A 22,662-nucleotide genomic window follows, 5' to 3' on the forward strand; every position below is an offset into this window, starting at 1 on the left:
CGTAATGGCAAACTGTGTCTCTCCTTGTGTTGGCTTGCAGGAATCTCTTGAAGACGACGGCATGCGGAACCGTGAGCTCCCTCTTCTCCCATGCAATCCGCTTGCGCGTTAAAAGGGGGGCTCCTGAGCATCACGACTCAGGGGCTCCTATTGGCTCTCCAGCCCTCACCCTATGGCCTTGACCACGGCACGCGACCTGGCATACCAACGGCGGCTGAGCTCGCTCGAGGGCCGAGACCTGAGGACCCAGAGCCTGAAGGAGAGCGTGGAGAAGGGGAGAGGCTCGCATGGGCCCGGCCTAGTTATGCTTCGGACGCCTGTGCGCGAATCTGGCACATCATGAGGAATCGACCCCAGACCGTCAAGATAAGTCTCGAGCCCGGGTTGACTAAACCACTAAGGACTAAGAACCATACTATCCGCAGCCCTGCTGCAGCAACCTCACCCCCCTCTCCTACCTCTCAATAGCTGCTTGAGCGCTAAAGGGGACCTCCTATGCATCGCACCTCAGGAACTCTTACTGGACCTCGGGCCGCTCACCTCCTGGCCTTGACCACAGCATGCGAACTGGCATACCAGCGACGGCTGCAGCCTGCCTGGGGACCGGGACCTGTCAGCGTAGAGCGCCAAGTCATCGCGAGGTTGGAAAGGGAGATCGAGCTAAAGCAGGACCCGCGCTTGCGCAAGTTCATAATAAGGACAGTATTGACAAGAGACATTACTAAACCTTTACACACCCCCTCGGGGCATTTCTTGATTCCTCTCAGGGAACAAAAGACAGGAACTTAGGGAATCCTAACTACACGTACCCATGTGGATGACGCCATCATCAATAGTGGGCCACCAGAGGCCGGCGCCAACCTCATCCAGATCAGCGTCGACGGCAACCAGACGTCGCAGCCTTGCTCCGGGCACGACGGGAGCTCGGGGGCACGTAGCTGTTGTCGCTTTTCTCCGGAGACTCCACGAGCTCGGGAGAATCGCTGGACCACCAGGAGTCGTCGTTGTCGCTGAGGGAACTGCAGGCGAGGCCTGCGGCAAGCCCTGCACACGTCGCTGCACCGTCCTGACGACCTCCTTCAGGGCAGCACTCCAGGCGGCGGCCTTCCTCGTCGAAGACCTTGAAGAGCAGCATGGAGGCGCTGTCGTACTCGAAGTGGATCGCGAGGGTGCCATCCACACGGCAGACTCGGCCAATCTCGCCCCAGCCTCGGGTCATGAAGACCCTCCCGGAGGCGACGGCTTCAATTTCCGCTCCAGTCGCCGGGGCGTCGCACTCGGCGTGTTGCAGCCAAAGCTCGAGGGGTCCCCTTGGCAGCATTTCTACAGAAAAGAAGGAAGGGAAGCAAATCCAAGTGCTCAGGGGAATCACCGCCCACAACACGAACTCGCGCGAGGAGTCCGTCGCATGGACCCCTGGGGCGACAGCGTGCGCCTCCGCGGCACGACGGCCGCGGTCCTGGCATGGGCGGTGGCGCTCACCGCTCCTCCCTCCGGAATCATCGGCATGAGAGTACGAGGGCAACGGATACCCAGGAGGCGGCCTTTCGTACCACGGCCGCGACACCACCGGCCTCCACGATCTAAGGTAATAATGATCTTTTTCCTACATGCAGCAAGGACTTGTCAAGTCGGGTAGTTGCCGAGGCAGCGTGGGGAAACGGAGACGCCCACGTCCAATCAACCGTCACGCGTCAACCAAGGCCGCAGGCTATTAGGGCCCGCAGTGCTGCGCACTTGCCCTTTGGCTTCGCCTCGAAGCCAAGCCCGAGCGCGCCTTGGGCCCGGGGGCTACTGTCGGCGTTCTGGGAACGGGGATCCCCAGACATGCCTGCCTGTGGCCCACGGCGTGGCTCTACGAGCGGGCCCGTACGGCCCATCTTCACCAACAAGCATTCAAGACCCTCACGACGGGCCAAGTCTCGCGAGGCGGGCGACACAAGACCTCCTCAGGAGCGGTCTCACCAGGCTGGCTCGCGAGGGGCGGGGATTTCAAGGCAAGGCAAACCTCACGAGGTTCCAATGACGTGAGCCGTGATGACCAAGGCCAGGTGGGCGCCAGCGCGCACAGTGTCCTTGTTTCCTCTTTGGTGCTAAGGAAGCAAGCGCAGGCGCGGAGTACCGATGCGTCAAGCAAAGGTTTCCATATCGGTGCAACGAGATCAAGAACAGCAGGATGGCCAGATGGAGGTCAACATGGAGCCCAAGGCGGCGTCACCACCAGAGCCTTTTGCAGGCGAAGACTGCTTTTGTTAGGACAAGCTGTACTAGTTGTCCCCATTCGAATTGGCCGTTGTTCGATCCCTTCCCGCTTAATATTTGGGGAGAGGACCAGGGCCTCTATAAATAGGACTAGCCACCACCATAGAAACGGACCTCATCTTGGATTGGAGCTAGCCCATCCTCACACCCACCAAGCACAAGAACACCTCGCCTCAGGAGGCTGTTCTTTCCATTGTACTATTCATCCTGAGCCCAAGCACCACACTGGAATAGGGTATTACACCACAACGGTGGCCCGAACCAGTATAAATCTTGTGTCCTTTGTGTTGCGAGTTCGTCGAGTTAGCCCTTGAGATCTTAGCAAAGTTAGGACGTGGATCCGTAGGGGGAGATCTTCGCGCGCACCCCAGTGTACGAACCTTGAGGGTTTTGCTGGAACCCCACATCTGACAGTAGGGCCTCGTGAGTCCCGCGCTGGCTCACGAGTGCCCAGATACACCTCGCCTAGCCCTACCGTGCAAGCCACGTGTCAGGGCGGGGCTATACACGTCCCGGGGGGCTCTCTGATACATCTCCAACGTATCTATAATTTTTCATTGTTCCATGCTATATTATATCCTGTTTTGGACATTATTGGGCTTTATTATACACTTTTATATTATTTTTGGGACTAACCTATTAACCGGAGGCCCAGACCAGAATTGATGTTTTTTGCCTATTTCAGAGTTTCGCGGAAAAAGAATATCAAACGGAGTCCAAACGGAATGAAACCTTCGGGAACGTGATTTTCGGAGAGAACATGATTCAGAGGACTTGGACCCTACATCAAGCAATCAACCAGGAAGGCACGAGGTAGGGGGGCGCGCCTACCCCCCAAGCATGCCCTCCACCCTCGTGGGGGCCATGTTGCTCCACCGATGTACTCCCTCCTCCTATATATACCTACGTACCCCCAAACTACCAAATACGGAGCCAAAACCCTAATTCCACCGCCGTAACTTTCTGTATCCACGAGATCCCATCTTGGGGCCTTTTCCGGAGCTCCGCCGGAGGGGGTATCGATCACGGAGGGCTTCTACATCAACACCATAGCCTCTCCGATGAAGTGTGAGTAGTTTACTTCAGACCTATGGGTCCATAGTTATTAGCTAGATGGTTTCTTCTCTTTTTGGATCTCAATACAAAGTTCTCCCCCTCTCTTGTGGAGATCTATTCGATGTAATCTTCTTTTGCGGTGTGTTTGTTGAGACCAATGAATTGTGGGTTTATGATCAAGTTTATCTATGAACAATATTTGAATCTTTTCTGAATTCTTTTATGTATGATTGGTTATCTTTGCAAGTCTCTTCGAATTATCAGTTTGGTTTGGCCTACTAGATTGATCTTTCTTGCAATGGGAGAAGTGCTTAGCTTTGGGTTCAATCTTGCGGTGTCCTTTCCTAGTGACAGTAGGGGCAGCAAGGCACGTCTTGTATTGTTGCCATCGAGGATAACAAGATGGGGTTTATATCATATTGCATGATTTTATCCCTCTACATCATGTCATCTTGCTTAAAGCGTTACTCTGTTCTCTCGAACTTAATACTCTAGATGCATGCTGGATAGCGGTCGATGTGTGGAGTAATAGTAGTAGATGCAAGCAGGAGTCGGTCTACTTGTCTCGGACGTGATGCCTATATACATGATCATACCTAGATATTCTCATAACTATGCTCAATTCTATAAATTTCTCAACAGTAATTTGTTCACCCACTGTAATACTTATGCTCTCGAGAGAAGCCTCTAGTGAAACCTATGGCCCCCGGGTCAATTTTCCATCATATTAATCTTCCAATACTTAGTTATTTCCTTTGCCATTTATTTTACTTGCATCTTTATTTCTCCTTATCATAAAAATACCAAAAATATTATCTTATCATATCTATCAGATCTCACTCTCGTAGGTGACCGTGAAGGGATTGACAACCCCTTTTATCGCGTTGGTTGCGAGGAGTTTATTTGTTTGTGTAGGTGTGAGGGACTCCTGCGTGGCCTCCTACTGGATTGATACCTTGGTTCTCAAAAACTGAGGGAAATACTTACGCTACTCTGCTGCATCACCCTTTCCTCTTCAAGGGAAAACCAACCAGTGCTCAAAAGGTAGAACTCTCCGCAGTAGGGAGTCCCCACCCACATGCCAGTGATGGACCAGCAATCACCATGGCAATCTACGCCCCTCCTCGTGCTAACCTGCAGGAACTTCCTGAGGACTACAGCAGGCGGTACCGTGGACTCTCTCTCTTCTCCCATGCAATTCGCTTGCGCGTTAAAAGGGGGGCTCCTGAGCATCGCGACTCAGGAGCTCTTACTGGCTCTCCAGCCCTCACCCCCTACCCTTGACCACGGCCTCGCGACCTGGCATACCAGCGATGACTAAGCTCGCTCGAGGGCCGGGACGTGAGGACGTAGAGCACCAGGAAGAGCATGGAGAAGAGGGGGAGGCCCGCATGGGCCTAACCTAGCTACCCAGCAGCGGCCGACGCCCAAGTCTGGGGCGGCACAAGAAACCGACTCTGGAACTCCAAAGATAAGTCTTGTACCTGGATCGACCTAGAGCTACGGCATAAGATTCTCGCCTTGTCGCTGCCCTACTACGGCAATGTCTCCTCCCTTTCCCATCCTCACGTAGCTGCTTGCGCGCTAAAGTGGACCTCTTGAGCATCGCGCCTCAGGAGCTCTTACTGGACCTCGGGCCGCTCACCTCCTGGCCTTGACCACGGCATCGCGACCTCGCATACCAGCGACGGCTGCAGCCTGCCTGGGGACTGGGACCTGTCAGTGTATGATACGTCTCCAACGTACCTATAATTTTTTATTGTTCCATGCTATTATATTATCCATCTAGGATGTTTTATATGCATTTATATGTTATTTTATATGATTTTTGGGACTAACCTATTAACCTAGAGCCCAGTGCCAGTTTCTGTATTTGTCCTTGTTTTTGAGTATCGCAGAAGAGAAAACCAAACAGAGTCCAATTGACCTGAAACTTGACGGAGCTTATTTTTGGACCATAAGAAGGACATGGAGTAAAAGAGTTGGGCCAGAAGAGTCATGGGCTGCCCACGAGGGTGGGGGCGGGACCACCCCCCTGGGCGCGCCTCCTTGCCTCGTGGACAGCCCGGAGACCCCCCCTGACTTGTTCTCGACACCAAAACCTCTTATATATACAGAAACTTCCAGAAAGAAACCTAGATCGGGAGTTCCGCCGCCGCAAGCCTCTGTAGCCACCAAAAACCAATCTAGACCCGTTCCGGCACCCTGCCGGAGGGGGGCATCCCTCTCTGGTGTCCATCTCCATCATTCCGGCACTCTCCATGATGAGGAGGGAGTAGTTCGCCCTCGGGGCTGAGGGTATGTACCAGTAGCTATGTGTTTGATCTTTCTCTCTCTCTCTCGTGTTCTTGAGTCGGCACGATCTTGATGTATCGCGAGCTTTGCTATTATATTTGGATCTTATGATGTTTCTCCCCCTCTACTCTCTTGTGATGAATTGAGTTTTCCCTTTGAAGTTATCTTATCGGACTGAGTCTTTAAGGATTTGAGAACACTTGATGTATGTCTTGCATGTGCTTATCTGTGGTGACAGTGGGATATCACGTGATCCACTTGATCTATGTTTTGGTGATAAACTTGCGAGTTCCATGACCTCGTGAACTTATGCATAGGGGTTGGCCCACGTTTTCGTCTTGACTCTCCGGTAGAAACTTTGGGGCACTCTTTGAAATTCTTTGTGTTGGTTGAATAGATGAATCTGAGATTGTGTGATGCATATCGTATAATCATACCCACGGATACTTGAGGTAACATTGGAGTATCTAGGTGACATTAGGGTTTTGGTTGATTTGCATCGTAAGGTGTTATTTTAGTACGAACTCTAGGGCTGTTTGTGACACTTATAGGAATAGCCCAACGGATTGATCGGAAAGAATAACTTTGAGGTGGTTTCGTACCCTACAATAATCTCTTCGTTTGTTCTCCGCTATTAGTGACTTTGGAGTGACTCTTTGTTGCATGTTGAGGGATAGTTATATGATCCAATTATGTTATTATTGTTGAGAGAACTTGCACTAGTGAAAGTATGAACCCTAGGCCTTGTTTCCCAGCATTGCAATACCGTTTGTGCTCACTTTTACCACTTGCTACCTTGCTGTTTTTATATTTCCAGATTACAAAAACCATTATCTACTATCCATATTGCACTTGTATCACCATCTCTTCGCCAAACTAGTGCACATATACAATTTACCATTGTATTGGGTGTGTTGGGGACACAAGAGACTCTTTGTTATTTGGTTGCAGGGTTGCTTGAGAGAGACCATCTTCATCCCATGCCTCCCACGGATTGATAAACCTTAGGTCATCCACTTGAGGGAAATTTGCTACTGTCCTACAAACCTCTGCACTTGGAGGCCCAACAACGTCTACGAGAAGAAGGTTGTGTAGTAGACATCAGCGTAGAGCACAAAGCTACCGCGGGATTGGAAAGGGGAGATCGAGCCTCGGCAGGACATGTGCTCGCAAATTTTCACAATAAGGATAATATCAACAAAAGACATTGCAGACGCTTTACACACACCCGCGGGGTCCGTTTCGATTCCTCGCAGGGAACAAAAGGAAGGGAATTCCTAGGAGCTCTATCTACACGCACTGGACGTCGCCGACGCCATCATCAAAAGTGGGCCACGGGAGGCCAGCGCCAGCCCCATCCAGATCAGCGACGGCGGCGGCCGGACGCGGCGGCCTTGCTCCGGGCTCGGCGAGAGCTTGGGGGCACGTAGCTGTCGTCGCTCGTCTTCGGAGACTCAGCGAGCTCAGGAGAGTCGCTAGACCACCAGGAGTCACCGCTGTCGCTGGAGGAGCTGCAGGCGAGGCCAACGGCAGTCCTGGCGACCCCCTTCAGGGCAGCATTCCAAGCGGTGGCCTTCCTCGTCGAAGACCTTGAAGAACAGCGTGGAGGCGCCATCTGCTACCTCTTTAGCACTGCGTTGGATTTCCTTGAAAAGGAAAGGATGATGCAGCAAAGTAGCGTAAGTATTTCCCTCAGTTTTTGAGAACCAAGGTATCAGTCCAGTAGGAGGCTACGCGTGAGTCCCTCGTACCTGCACAAAGCAAATAACTCCTCGCAACCAATGCGATAAGGGGTTGTCAATCCCTTCACGGTCCCTTACGAGAGTGAGATCTGATAGATATGATAAGATAATATTTTTGGTATTTTTATGATAAAGATGCAAAGTAAAATAAAAGCAAAGGAAATAACTAAGTATTGGAAGATTAATATGATGAAGATAGACCCGGGGGCCATAGGTTTCACTAGTGGCTTCTCTCAAGAGCATAAGTATTTTACGATGGGTGAACGAATTACTGTTGAGCAATTGACAGAATTGAGCATAGCTATGAGAATATCTAGGTATGCTCATGTATATATGCATCACGTCTGAGACAAGTAGACCGACTCCTGCCTGCATCTACTACTATTACTCCACTCATCGACCACTATCCAGCATGCATCTAGAGTATTAAGTTCATGAAAACGGAGTAACGCCTTAAGCAAGATGACATGATGTAGAGGGATAAATTCATGCAATATGATAAAAAAAAACCATCTTGTTATCCTCGATGACAACAATACAATACGTGCCTTGCTGCCCCTACTGTCACTGGGAAAGGACACAGCAAGATTGAACCCAAAGCTAAGCACTTCTCCCATTGCAAGAAAGATCAATCTAGTAGGCCAAACCAAACTGATAATTCGAAGAGACTTGCAAAGATAACCAATCATACATAAAAGAATTCAGAGAAGATTCAAATATTGTTCATAGATAATCTTGATCATAAACCCACAATTCATCAGTCTCAATAAACACACCGCAAAAAGAAGATTACATTGAATAGATCTCCACAAGAGAGGGGGGGACATTGTATTGAGATCCAAAAAGAGAGAAGAAGTCATCTAGCTAATAACTATGGACCCGAAGGTCTGAGGTAAACTACTCACACTTCATCGGAGAGGCTATGGTGTTGATGTAGAATCCCTCCGTGATAGATGCCCCCTCCGGCGGAGCTCCGGAACAGGCCCCAAGATGGGATCTCGTGGATACAGAAAGTTACGGCGGTGGAATTAGGGTTTTGGCTTCGTATCTGATCGTTTGGGGGTACGTAGGTATATATAGGAGGAAGGAGTATGTCGGTGGAGCAACAGGGGGCCCACGAGGGTGGAGGGCGCGCCTGGGGGGGTAGGCGCGCCCCCTACATCGTTTCCTCCTCCTTTATTTCTTGATGTAGGGTCCAAGTCTCATGGATCATGTTCGGTGAGAAAATCACGTCCCCGAAGGTTTCATTCCGTTTGGACTCCGTTTGATATTCCTTTTCTTCGAAACCCTAAAATAGGCAAAAACAACAATTCTGGGCTGGGCCTAGGGTTAATAGGTTAGTCCCAAAAATAATATAAAAGTGGATAATAAAGCCCAATAATGTCCAAAATTGTAGATAATATAGCATGGAGCAATCAAAAATTATAGATACGTTGGAGACGTATCACCATCATACTCGAAGTGGATGGCGAGGGCGCCGTACGCGCGGCAGACTCGGGCGACCTCACCCCAGCCTCGGGTCATGAAGATCCTCCCGGAGGCGACATCTTCAACCTCCGCTCTAGTCGCCGGGGCGTCGCAGTCAGCGTGTTGCAGCCAAAGCTCGAGAGGGCCCCTCGGCGGCATCTCAGCGGTGAAGAACTGCAGGAGGCGAATCCAAGTGCTCGGAAGCATCACTACCCACAGCACGAACTCGCGCATGGAGTCTGCGGCATGGACCCCTGGGGCGACGGCGTGCGTCTCTGTGGCACGGCGGCCACAGCCCTGGCGCGGGCGGCGGTGCTCATCGCTCCTCCCTCCGGAACACTCGGCGTGAGCGTACAAGGGAAACGGGTACCCAGGAGGTGGCCTCTCGTACCACGGCCGCGACACTACCGGCCTCACAACCATATCGCGGCGATGGGACCACCTCTTCTTCGGCGGGAGTAGCTCGGGCTCGTTGAGGGGAGTCTTGCCCTTCTCCGCGGCCGAGAACCTCCGTATCGGCGCCATGACAGCACCAGCGAGTAGTGGAGCAATGAAGAAGAAGAAGCGGGAGGAACAAGGAAGAGACGGGTGACGAGGGCTCCGCCCCCCACTTCCCATTTATAGCCAAGTGGAGGCCAACCGCCGGCCTCCATGATCTAAGTTAATAATGACCTTTTTCTGCATGCAACAAGGATCCGTCAAGTCAGGCAGTTACGAGGCAGCGTGGGGAAGCGGAGACGCCCACGTCCAATCAGTCGCCACGCGCCAACCGTGGCTGCAGGGTGATGGGGCCTGCGGCGCTCCGCGCTTGCCCTTTGGCTTCGCCTCGAAGGCAAGCCCGAGCGCGCCTTGGTCCCGGGGGCTACTGTCGGCGTTCTGGGAATGGGGGTCCCCAGACTTGCCTGCATGTGGCCCGCAGCGTGGCTCCCCCAGCGGCCCTGCACGGCCCATCTTCACCAGCAAACATTCAAGACCCTCGCAAGGGGCCAAGCCTCGCGAGGCGAACGACGCAAGACCTCCTCAGGGGCGGCCTCACCAGGCTGGCTCACGAGAGGCGGAGAGATCAAGGCGAGGGGCACCTCGCGAGGTTTCCGTGACGCAAGCCATGACGACTGGAGCCAGGCGGGCGCCAGCGTGCGCAGTGTCCTGGTTTCCTCTTTGGTGCTAAAGGGGCAAGCGCAGGCGAGGCGTCCCGAGGCATCAGGCAAAGGTTTCCATATCAGTGCAACAAGACCAAGACCGGCAGGACGGCAGGATGGAGGTCACCGTGGAGCCCGGGACGACGTCACCACCAAAGCCTTTGGCAGGCGAAGACTACTTTTGTCAGGATAGCTTGTACTAGTTGTCTCCCTTCGAATTTGGCCGTTGTGGGAACCCTTCCCGCTCAATATTTGGGAAGAGGACCAGGGCCTCTATAAATAGGACTAGCCACCACCATAGGGAGGCATCTCATCTTGGACTAGGTCCATTCCACCCTAACCACGCAAGTTCACCAAGCACAAGAACACCTCTCCTCGCGAGGTTGTTCTTCCCTTGTAGTTGTTCATCATCAGCCCAAGAGGCAATCCACCACACTACACTGGAGTAGGGTATTACACCACAACGGTGGCCCAAACCAGTATAAATCTTGTGTCTCATGTTCTTTGGGTTCGTCGAGCTAGGCCGTGAGATCGTAGAGTGTGCGAGCTAGAGAGGGGGAGAGATCTTTGTGCCCACCCCAGTGTTCGAACCTCAAGGGTTTTGCCAGAACCCGAAATCTGACAGATTATGTCATAAAATCGTCATGGATGTACATGCATGACAGAAAACATGACCTACTGTGACAAACACGTATCATCACAGAAGTGTCTTTTTTTGTAGTGATGACTCAAAGCTTACATGCTATAATGTGGTATTTATTCATAATTTGGTTGCCAAATCTCATGCGTGCAATGCACGTGTACCTTACTAGTCTAAATGGTGTTTGTGTGTGTGTTGTGCGTGTTAAACACATTGTACGTGGTATCATACATGGTTTAGATTCCGAACATCTAGCTAGAGCATACATGTACTATGATTTGAATCCAACATAAAATGGATACATATATTTGAATTTGAGATCATATGTACATGTAGTTCATATTTATATAGGAATTTACTTCTCCTATATTCATGTCATGTGTTGTGAAGATAATATTTAGATGGTTGTATAACCAACCCGAGTACAATCCCATTCAAACAGGGAAAATGTGCTCAAATTTAGTCCATATGCTAGACAACACACATTGTTTTTTATTGTTGAGGGAAGTGCAAATTGTTTTGGTACTGTACACGCTAAGTTTGTTGTCCCGATTTTTTAAATTTTGTTGTTGTATTTGAATGCATTTCTAGTAATATAGTAAAACGGGACATGGCTCTCTCTAGTGATCAGGTGTGAATTGTCTTTTTTTGGTACACGTTAAGCATGTTCTCCCGAAATTTCAAGCCATGCCTTGTTATGCCGAAATTTCAAGCTAGCATATCTGTCTATCGTGCTGCGAAACTCCCGCCTCTTCAACCCGTGCCTTATTACCCCAAAATATTTAATATATATCTTTGTCTCGTTGTGCTCCGAAAACTCCCTCCATCTAAACCCCCGCCTTGCTATCTCAAAATACCAACGCGCGCGAAAACTCCCACCTCCTGCGAAATCCCGACACGCAAAATGTCCGTGATACTCCTGAACCGAAAGAACCACCTAGCTCAAATCGGTGGGGGTACTTTCGTAACTTACCCCACATTTCGAACAAGCGTGTCCCTAAGCCATGGTTCCCCACTCCCATCCCATCCACCCACCCATTCATACACCGAGGCCACGAAAACCCGTGAAGCCCCACACCCTCTTCCGTCTGCCACCCGGCCGGAGCCTCTTCCCCGATGACGTCCTCCACAGCAACACCTCGGCGTCCCTCATCCACCATATCGGATGAGGATCCGCCGTCGATCTCGTCATCCCGCCGGTTCAGCCACCCCTTCCTCCACCTCCAAGGAGCTGCCCCGATGTTCCCCTCGTCTTTCGCGTCACCTCCATTCCCACACTGCCGTCTTCACCTGCACCACCTGAAGAGCGGCATCATCACCGTTTCCTCGGATGAAGCTGAGGCCTAATCAGCGCCACCAAAAAGGTTGTACACTAATCACTGCATTTTCTTCTTGATTCAATCTCACGGTGCTGCCGATGCTTGGTCCCGAGCCGGCATGGCACGGCTCCATTCACGGCGGCATCGCCGGACACTTCCTCCATGGCGTCGCTCCCTCGGCGGTGACGTCCACATCAGTAGGAGCTACTGCTAGTTTAGCTCTCACTAGCATTGCTACTCTGCTCTTGCTCTCGGTCCCCTGCCTGGTCTGCTCGTGCTCGCACTGCTGCTCTCTCTCTTTCTCTTGCTTGCAATGCTGCTCTGATTTAGTGACACTTCAGTCGAATGAATCTACTTTTAGGTCAGTCGATTTTCAGGGGGTGGGGGGCTCCCCGGAGTTAAGGAAGAACCAGCCGCAGCAGGGAGGGGGGCTCGCCGAAAAGGTACCCCACTATCTATCTTAGGGTTCAGGGTGGGGGCGGTGGTCGCCGGCGGTGGTGGGGCGGTGGCGTGGGGATCACTCGAGAAAAAGCTCGGCACGGGGTGGGGGGCTAGAGGGATGGCCGGGGCGGCGGCGGACCGACAGCGGGGAGTGGTTTCAGGGCGGGCGGGGCAGCGCACCGCCGGCCACGGGCGGCGGGGGCGGCGGTTTGGCCGGTGGTGGCTGGCGGCTCGGGGGTGGAGGTAGAAGATGAACTGCAGACCCTTGATTTCGTATCCAACGACTAGAAAATCGACTGACCAAAGATGAAAAAGTCAGTCCACAGACATGCAGCCTCACCCTGATGTTGCTACACGACCAGCTGCTCTCGGCGGTGCTGCTACTGCTACTGCTTTTCTGCTACTAGTGCGCTCAGTTTCGACACTAAAATCCAGTTTCGACAGCAAAATTCAGTTTTGACAGTTAAGTTCAGTTTCAACAGTTAAGTTCAGAGATGAGTGGCTGGTGTATTTTACATCTAGCACTTTGTGGTTATGTATTTTACATCATCTATTGGAGATGTTATTAGAATTCCACTCAGGTTAACGTTGTCTCTCTTGTCCTGCTTCAGCCTTGGCGTCGTACAACTCACCGGAGCTGCTCCAACAACGAAACCCTCCATCACAGCAGAGCAGTACCCCGGGCTCCATCTTCAGACGCCTAAGATCTTCTTCCCCTCCTCCGACATCCAAGTCAGCCGGAGCATCCTCACCGACCAACCCAATCACGCTGAGATCGACATGGCTTCGCCAAAGAGGTTGTACACTTGTTGCATCTCTTTTTTACTCTACATGTTATATATATTGTCCACTAAGCACACGTAGTAACGTGAAATACGATTGTTTTATCCTACTATATGACAAGCAGTGAGGTACCAGGCAACTTAGCTATCCGTGTTGGACTCTCTTGAACACCATCATTATTTATCTCTACGCCTTTGAGTTGTGCATTTGTCGATGGGCCTGGGAGTTGAGCTAGTAGGGCAGTGGCCTGGATCCAAAGTAGTAAAAGTAGCACAAAAACATTTTTTGAGTGTAGGATTTTCCTTGCTCAAGCCTGCATACTAGAATCGCCAGTGCTTGAAAGGAAAGTGAAGGAAAAACATAGGAATTGGAAAGTTTCCAATGGTACTACTATTCATGCATTTGGTTCAAAGGAATGGAGCAAAGGAAAACTGTAGGATTTGTTCCTTTAGTGTCTCCTTGAAAGAAAAACCGTAGGAATTTTAATACCCACTTGTCCTCCTTTTAATATTCCTATTCATGAAGCACAAGACTAAGAGATAGTAGCATAATAGCATTATAACCGTACATTTTCTCATGGTTTGACTTAATCTCACCATGCTTCTTTGCATCCTATGATCTTCCATTTCGTGTGAACCAAACACCCAGATTGGCAGAAATCCTATGTTTTTAAATTCTCTGTTTTGCATGTGCATTCCTATGCTATTCCTTTGTATTTCCTATCCCTGCATTGTTAGAATCCTCAAATTCAAACAAGCCCTTACACAATTACTTCTGTTACAGATATGTGTCAAAGAAAACCTTGTGTGGTTTGTCCCGCTCCTGCTGCATTGTGTTCCACCCCAGATCAGCTGCTCCAACGATGGAAGGGTTCACCACAGCAGGGATCCGCTCTCCAGACTGTCTTTCGCCACCTTAGATCTTCTTCCCCGCCGTCGGCGGCCACGACAACTGCATTACCATCATCAACTGAGCAGATGACCTGATGACTACACGGGTCCGCAAGAGAGGTCGCACTCTTCCGTGTCTGCTTACGTTATGCATCGCTTTATATGATGACATGCTACTTTATCGTCGTGTTCACCTATTAGACTCCGAGTCAGGTCCAAACTAATGTTGAAACTTGAGTTTTTAAATGGTTGTGGGGTACATATTGGGGTAGCAATCAGTACTATCTGTCTACTATCTGGCTAATCTCAGGTGTCTACTATGAGTTTCATGTAGAGTGTAAACAAACATTAAAGGAGCCATTATCTATATTTTTTAACTAAAGCTATTATCTGCCTACTATCATTGGTTTTGGGTCTGTCCACAGTTTGCTACCATCACTCTGGATTTGTGCGTGCCCTCCTTACAAAATCTCACTATGTTTTATTCCTATGCATGTCAGTTATTGTACACAATGGAACTGAACATGTAGAGCAAAAGAGACGAGCCTTGCGTGTCAATAAAATTTCATGCAGACGTTGCTTCATGGTGGGCGCAAAGGCAACCCCCCTCCACCCATTTTGGATTGTAATCAAGAGGAAGATAACTGTTCTGAGGGGGATTCAGAAGGAGAAGACCACTCCTATTTACCCCATGAGATCTTCGCTCTAACTTGGCATGCTGATGTTGGTAATATCATGCATATGGTGCCTTGCATTACTTACTTTATACATCAAATGTATCATCTGCTTAGTTTAGACATGCTTTGTGTGAATGCCATCTATTTAGTTTCTTTATCGCATATGTGAATCATGCAATGCCATCTTGTTTAGCCAGGCATCATATATGTGAATTTTGCAATGCGACCCTGGTTAGCCAGTCATCTTATATGTGAATTATATCATGCCATCATTTTTTATTACATATTAAATTTGTCAACAATTTTAGTACATTCAATTACTCTTTTTGTGCATCAGCCATTCAGCACGGTCATGGAAAAATCTGGACTGGAAATAAGGTCTTCAGAGCAGACAATGCTATCTGACGAAGCACATGTCTTGCTGGTTATGGATAGCTCCTGAGAGGATGATTCAGGGACAGATGACCAGTCCTTATTCCCCCCCCCCCCCGAGGTGCATGCTCTAACTTGGCAGGGTTATGTTGCTCATATCGTGCGTATGGTATCTTGCATTGCTATGTCATTTGCTTTGTTTAGACATGCTTTGTGTGAATGCCACCTGTTTAGTGTCTAATTACCATATATGTGAATTATGCAATGCCATCTTGTTGCAAGACATTATATATGTGAATTATGCAATGCTATCTTGTTGCAAGGCATTATATATGTGAATTATGCAATGCCATGGTGTTTAGCCAAGCGTCATATATGTGAATTATATCATGTCATCCTTTTTTTGTATTTCTCATTGCATTTGTCGATAATGTTTGTATATTCAACTGCTCTTCCTGTGCAGCAGCCATTTGAATTGGTGATGGAGAAATCTGGAGTGGAAACAAGGTCTTCAAAGCAGACAATGCTACCTGCTGAAGCAGATATCTTGTTGGTTACAGATAGCTCTTCAGAGGAGGATTCAGAGGCAGATGACCAGTCCTATTATCCCCCTGAGGTGTATGCTCAAACTTGGCAGTATTATATTACTCATATCATGCATATGGTGTATTGCAATGCTTAGTTTTTACATCATATACACAATATTGAATGCCATCTCCTTAGTTGACACATCATGTATGCGATTGCCCTCTGCTCACTTGCTTAGTATATAAATCATATATTTAAATTATATCATGACATGATGTTTACATAGACATCATGTATCTGAATTATGGCATGCCAACCCATTTTTTAAAGACATAATATAGTTATATCATCTCATCTTGTTTACATAGTCATCATATTTGGAATTATGTCATTCTATCCGTGAATTATATCATGCCGTCGTGTTTCCATCGACGGCATGTTTGTGATTTATGGCATGCCAACCAATTTAATAGACACATCGTATAGTTATATCATGTCATCATGTTTACATAGTCATCATATTTTGAAGTATGTGATTCTATCCTGTTTAGTTAGCCATAACACATGTGAAATTGTGTCATGCTATCCTGTTTAATTAGCCATCATATATGTGAAATTATGTCCTGCTATTCTGTTTCGTTACACAACATAAATGTGAATTATTTCATGCCATTTTTCTTCCCTACTATCCATTGCACCTGTCTATCTTCAAATGTCTGTATATTCAATTAATTTTCTTGTTTATCAGCCATTTCAATTAGAGGGGGTGATGGCAGTATTTGTGGGAGTAAAAACACGGCCTTTAGAAAAGATCGTGCTACTTGTCGATGCGGATAGAACCACGATTGTACTTGCCCAAGAACCAGCCCCACCACACATAACCCAAACTCACGCAGATTGTACACCTACCCAGTTGAGAACCAGCTACACCCCTTCTAACCCCAACCCCAGCAGATAGTAACCCAGTTCCAGTTGACACAACACCGTCTCCACCATAGAGCACCCAAACACGAGCAGTTAGTAAGGCAACTACAGTGCCCAAAGCACGAGGACCACCACTCCAAACCCCAAGTCAACGCTTAAAGTAGAAGAAGAATTGTTCTCAGGTCAAGTTCCGTAGCTATGGTTCATACTACTTTTCTCTTGCATCATTGTATTTACTCATACCAACTAATTTCAAATTTGAAGGATGCAATTGAAACTTAAATGGCGCAACAGATATGTTTTAAACCTGTTTTTTTAACATGTTTGCTGTTGTAACTTGCTTTATGTTGATTTCAGTTTCAATTGAATAAAAAATTATGTTCTCATGCCATGCACATTACAAGTGTTGTTATTGTTGTGTAGTTTCCCACACTTATATTCTGCCTATGCTGCTTTGTCTTAAATAGATATGATTCTAACTGTCTCTATCTTGATTTGGCAACATAAACTAGAATGTTATAGACCATATAGTGACCGTACTACATAGATATATGTTTGTTTCATGCTGTTACCCTGTCCACCGTACTACTAAACTAGTTTACCAAAATGAGTTTCATATACAACATGGTAAACATGTGATGTGTTTGTTTGTTTCTCTTTTAGAATGCGGATAAAATATTGGAGAAGAGTACCCCGTTATGCAATGGTAAAGGAAGTAATGCAGATAATGTTCAAGATAGTGAGACATCCCTATTGATCTCCAAGAATGCTGATAAAAACTATATTGAAGACACTAAGACAACCCCAAAGTCCTGTCTTGATGTAGTGTTCGAGTTACTGGCTACTACTGCTGGCACCAACTCTTCGAACTCGCTACCTGAATCAGTTCGGCTTCTTGAGTCTCAACTTCTAGTTGAAAGACATTGATCACATGTTATGCGACAGGAAGCCGAAGGACTGAGGAAGTCCCTGCAGAATTCAGATGCATACTTTCTGGTGCAACAACAAGTGCTGGAGGATTTAAGCGCCAAACAAGAGAAAGCTAATAAGCTTGCTAAGCATCTTGCCAGCATTATGGGTACCCAGGATATTGTGTCTTGAGCTCTTCTGAAGTGGTTTCAGTTCTGGACTTGTTTTGTTGCGGCGTTTATTTGCACTGGTCGCCAACTTTGACAACCAGTGTATATGATATGCTGCTTTGTTCCCTATATTTGCACTGGTGGCAAACTTTGATGCCCAGTGGATGTAATATGTGTAATAGCCGTGATAGCCTAGCGTAAGTTGCTTGCTTATTTATTTCCTTGTTGTCTTGTTTATTTGTTTGATTGTAGTCAGTGCAGTTCTTTTTTCGCAGTTTGCTAGTGACCGCAATAACCTATTTATTAAAACTAGGCCACAATAACCATGTGCTACATATTTACTGTAGTTACCATGGGCCTCCTACGGGCCGTAGAAACAATCGGCCTTCTAAGGGCCGTAGAAACAATGGGCCTTCTATGGGTCGTAGCATCAATGGGCCTTCTACGGGCCGTATGATTGATCGGCCAAACATGGGCCAATAACAGACCACATTATGGGTCGTAAATGGGCTACATTTGGAATCATTCGTTCATGGGCCGACCATAACGGGCCGTCGTTAATCGGCCGTATTTAATGACGCTATGAAAACGACCCAACGGATTAACGGGCCGCAAACGGGCCAATTGTAACCACGAGCTGAATTTGGCCCACAAGCATAAAAGGCTAGTAACGGGTCGTAAGTAATCGAATGCTGGAAATGAGCCCAATAATAAATGGGCCCTGAGAAGGCCGAAAGATAACATGGGCTGGAAACGGCCCAATGGAATAATGGGTCGTTTATGGGTATAAAACGGTATGATGTTCATTGCGGGCCAGATTCACCACCGGCAGTTAATGGGCCAAGAGTTACAAACGGCCTCGTATGGACCGAAAGACATCATGGGCCATACATGGGCCGGAAGTTACAACGGGTTGGAATCATATTGGACGGCCCAGATGAAGCTACTGGGCTTAATTCCGATAGGCCGTAACGGGTCGTGAGTTAGCGGGTCGTAAATGGGCTATATACGAACAGGTCGTTAACAGGCTTTCTGTGGGCCAGCCCGTTACCTTTTGACCAAGTCCAACGGGCCGACCTTTTCACCGGAATGGGCCTCTGTTGGGTCGTGCCACGTGTCGACGTACCATAGGCACCTCCTGTCCAATGAATCGATGACATCTGTCCCAACGGTGAGACAACATGTGTTTCCTCCGGCCAATGAGAATTTTAGACGTGGAAAATCCTCATTGGTCCGGGCTGTTAACGGGTTATCAGATCCAAAACCGGACCCGATAGCTTAACGGCGACCCGTTATGGTGGATGTCATGTGTCGGTTACCCTTAACGAAAACACTTCCATGACGCGTCATTTATCGTCATGGAAGTGGACACTTCCATGATGATAATTTTGGTAATGTCATGGAACACTTCTACGACAGCACAGGTATGACTATCTTGATTCTGTCATAAAGTCGTCATGGATATACATGCATGACAGAAAACGTGACCTACTGTGACAAACACGTATCATCACGGAAGTGCATTTTTTTGCAGTGTTGGTGCACGTTTTCGTCCTTGTTTCTCCGGTAGAAATGTTGGGACATTCTCTGAGGTTCTTTCTGTTGGATTGAGTATTATAAATCTGAGATTGTTTGATACATATCATGTAGTCAACTCATGGATACTCATGGTGACATTGGAGTATCTAGGTGACATTAGAGTTGGTTGATCTGTATCTAGGATACTTCGTGTTGTTACAATTAATTACAGACGATATTAACTTAATTCATAACAGATATGATTGGGTTGATTCAATATGATCGTTCTTCTAACGTCATAATCTCAATGTTATTTTAGGACTACCGTTACACATAACGATATCCTAAGATCCGGAAAACGTGATCACCAACAACACTTGAGTTAGCCCCAGAGGCAAGACTAGGAATCGTTTATCATTCCACACGTGCATATGAGTTTTCCACTAAATCGCATATTCCAGGATCATAACAGTTATAGCATAGAATATAAACTTCATAATTATGAATATGGAAATATAATAATACAAAAATTATTTCCTCTAGGGCATACTTCCAATAGGTTGATGGCTCCATTTTAGATCCATTTTAAGAATTCGTTTGTTGCATATTAACTTCGTATATAATGCTCCATTGGGCGAATTGCATGCCAATTATGCATGTTTTCCGGTTTGCATTCTTTTCATTGCGAACATTGCATGATTTTAGTTTTGTTCATTTTTATTAGTTTTCTTTGTTTTTGTTTTTAGGTGTTTTCAAGCAACTGTGGACTTGGCACGATGAAAGGATCTAGGTTGGGGGTCAATACATAGGATTTCTAGGCACCAAATTCGAGCCTATTGGAGAGTTGGATAATTCTTCATTTTTCAATGTGCATAAATTGAAGATCCAAAACCATGGTGGTGTATCAGGCTTTCCTAGCTAGGGGGTATCCAATGAGCCCAGTGACGCCTAAATTTGGGCTCATATGAAGAAATGGCGACCAAAATACGAAACTAGTCACATGCAGTCAAGAGGAGAAGACAACATGTCATACGACCACACTGCTCGTACCAGGTGTCGGAAGATGTGAAAATGGCTCCATACGTCATGATTCTTCATGGATTTCGTCCCTGTTTGTTTGCACAACTTTCTTGGCCATCAAGGGATGGTCTAGGAGAGTATTTATATCATCTAGAGCCCTTTGATCAAAGTAGAGAAGACACATCTATGGAGGAGGCTTTGAGAGGTTACCTATATAAACACCTCCAACCCTAGCCGCTGGCCATCATCGATTATCAATCTCCGCTATCTCCCCTGCTACACCATGACCATCTCCACCATAGAAGAAGGGCCAAGAAAAGAGGAAGGAAGAGGAGGCTCTGCCAATACTCCGCACTGGTTTTTGGTTCGGTGCTATCTCCGCTGATATCTCCATACCTTTCTCCTTCCCGACTCGACCTCGTCTTGTATCTTGTTCTTCTCTTCTATGATTTTTTTCGTGTTTGGGTAGTTGTACTAATTCTTGGGGATATAGATGAACTCTAGTATGATTAGAACTTAATTCCCATAAGAAGCAAAATGGGCAATATGTAGAGTATGATCTACATTAGTGATGAAATGAAACAAGTTTGATACCAGATCAGAGGTTCAAATTAGACAGATTATTTTGATTAGCTGATATTCCAGTTCATTATCATGCAAGGAAAGTTGCCTTCATGTCACATGCATAATTGCTTTCCCCAACCGTAGATGTACAAATGAGAACAACAAATTGAGAGATAATAAATGTTTCACAACGATGAAAAATGGCGCAACAAAGCGCGTGTCCCCGTGTAGTTCTATCTTCGTATATACTCGTTACATCCACTTGTCTCAGTAACTGGGCGACGGGGGTGGAGATGGATGACAACAGCCACGAGAGATTGTAGGCCGAGGGGATCACCTCTACTATCTTGCTATAGTAAATATGTGTCCTCGCATACAACGCCACGAACTAAAACCGCTCGGACGCACACAAGTAAAATTGGAAAATGTAAATTGTTTTAAAAGGCAACAACACATATTGCAGGATATTGTCGTTCAGAATTATGCCAATTATCCAGGGATGGAGGGAGTGCACAATGGTTCAAGATCATTCTCTTAATTTCTTAGGCCGGGCAACAAAAATTGGCCACAAACAAATAGACACCGCAGAGCATAATATAATTCGGTCTGAAAAAAGAAGAAGGGGCACATGGCCTCATTGACCATCGTCCGTTTTTCTCTCTCCCAAAAAGAAGGATAAGACCCAGACATCCACATCGCTCCACACTAATTTTTCTTTCAGTCGAGTTACCCTGCATTAATCAGTAACCTCATCTCGTTGAGCTGTTTGCGAAAACAACTCCAAACTTCATGATTCTTCATAAATTTCGTCCCCCTTTGTTCCCACAATTTTCTTGGCCATCAAGGGATGATCTGGGTGAGGATTTGTCACATCTAAAGCCCCTGGATCAACGAGAGAAGATATATCTACGGAGGAGGCTTTAGGAGGTCACCTATATGAACACCTCCAACACTAGCCACCGACCATCATTGATTATCAATCTCCGTCATCTCCCCTGCCGCACCAAGTTCATCTCTAGCATAGAAGAAGGGCCAAGAAAAGAGGATTGAAGAGGAGGCTCCGTCGACGCTTTGCACCGGCCTTTGGGCCGGTGCCATTTCCATGCCCTTCTCCTTCCCCGACTCGGTGTCAGCTTATTTCTTATTCCTCCCTTCTATGTGTTTCTCTTTTCGTGTTTGAGTAGCTGTACTAGTTCTTGGGGATATAGATGAACTCAAGTATGATTAGAACTGAATTCCTATAAGATGAAAAATGGGCAATATGCAAAATATGGTCTACACCAGTGATGAAATAAAACAAGTTTGATACTAGATAAGAGATTCAAAGTAGACAGATAATTTTTTGATTAGCTAATATTTCAGTTCATTATTAAGCAAGGAAATTGCATTCATATGTCACATGCATAAATTGCTTTCCCCCACAGAAGATGTACAAATGAGAACAACAAATTGATAAACAAAAAATGTCCCGGAGCGATGAAAAATGGCGCAACAAAGCGCGTGTCCCCGTGTAGTTCTATCTTCATATATACTTGTTACATCCACTTGTCTCAACAACTGGGCGAAGGGGGCGAGGGTGGATGACAACGGCTACGAGAGATTGTAGGCCGCGGGGATCACGGCTCTACCGTCTTGCGGTAGTAAATGTGTGCCCTCGCATATAACACCACGAATTAAAACCGCTCGGATGCACGCGGGTATAATTGGAAACGTAAATTGTTTTAGAAGACAACGACACATGCCGTAGGATTCATCATTCAAAATCACGCCACTTATCCAGGGATGGATAGAGTACATAACAATTCCAGATCATTCTCCTAATTTCTCAGGCACGAGAACGAAAATTGGCCACAAACGAATAAACACCGCAAAGCCTTACTTTAATTAAGTGGATCATTCTCCTAAATTCGGTCCGAAAAAGAAGAAGAAGGGGCGGATGGCCTCAT

The sequence above is a fragment of the Triticum urartu genome, chromosome 3A, assembly GCF_056163025.1.
Source record: "Triticum urartu cultivar PI428250 chromosome 3A, HENAU_Tu73, whole genome shotgun sequence".
Taxonomy (NCBI): Eukaryota; Viridiplantae; Streptophyta; class Magnoliopsida; order Poales; family Poaceae; genus Triticum; species Triticum urartu.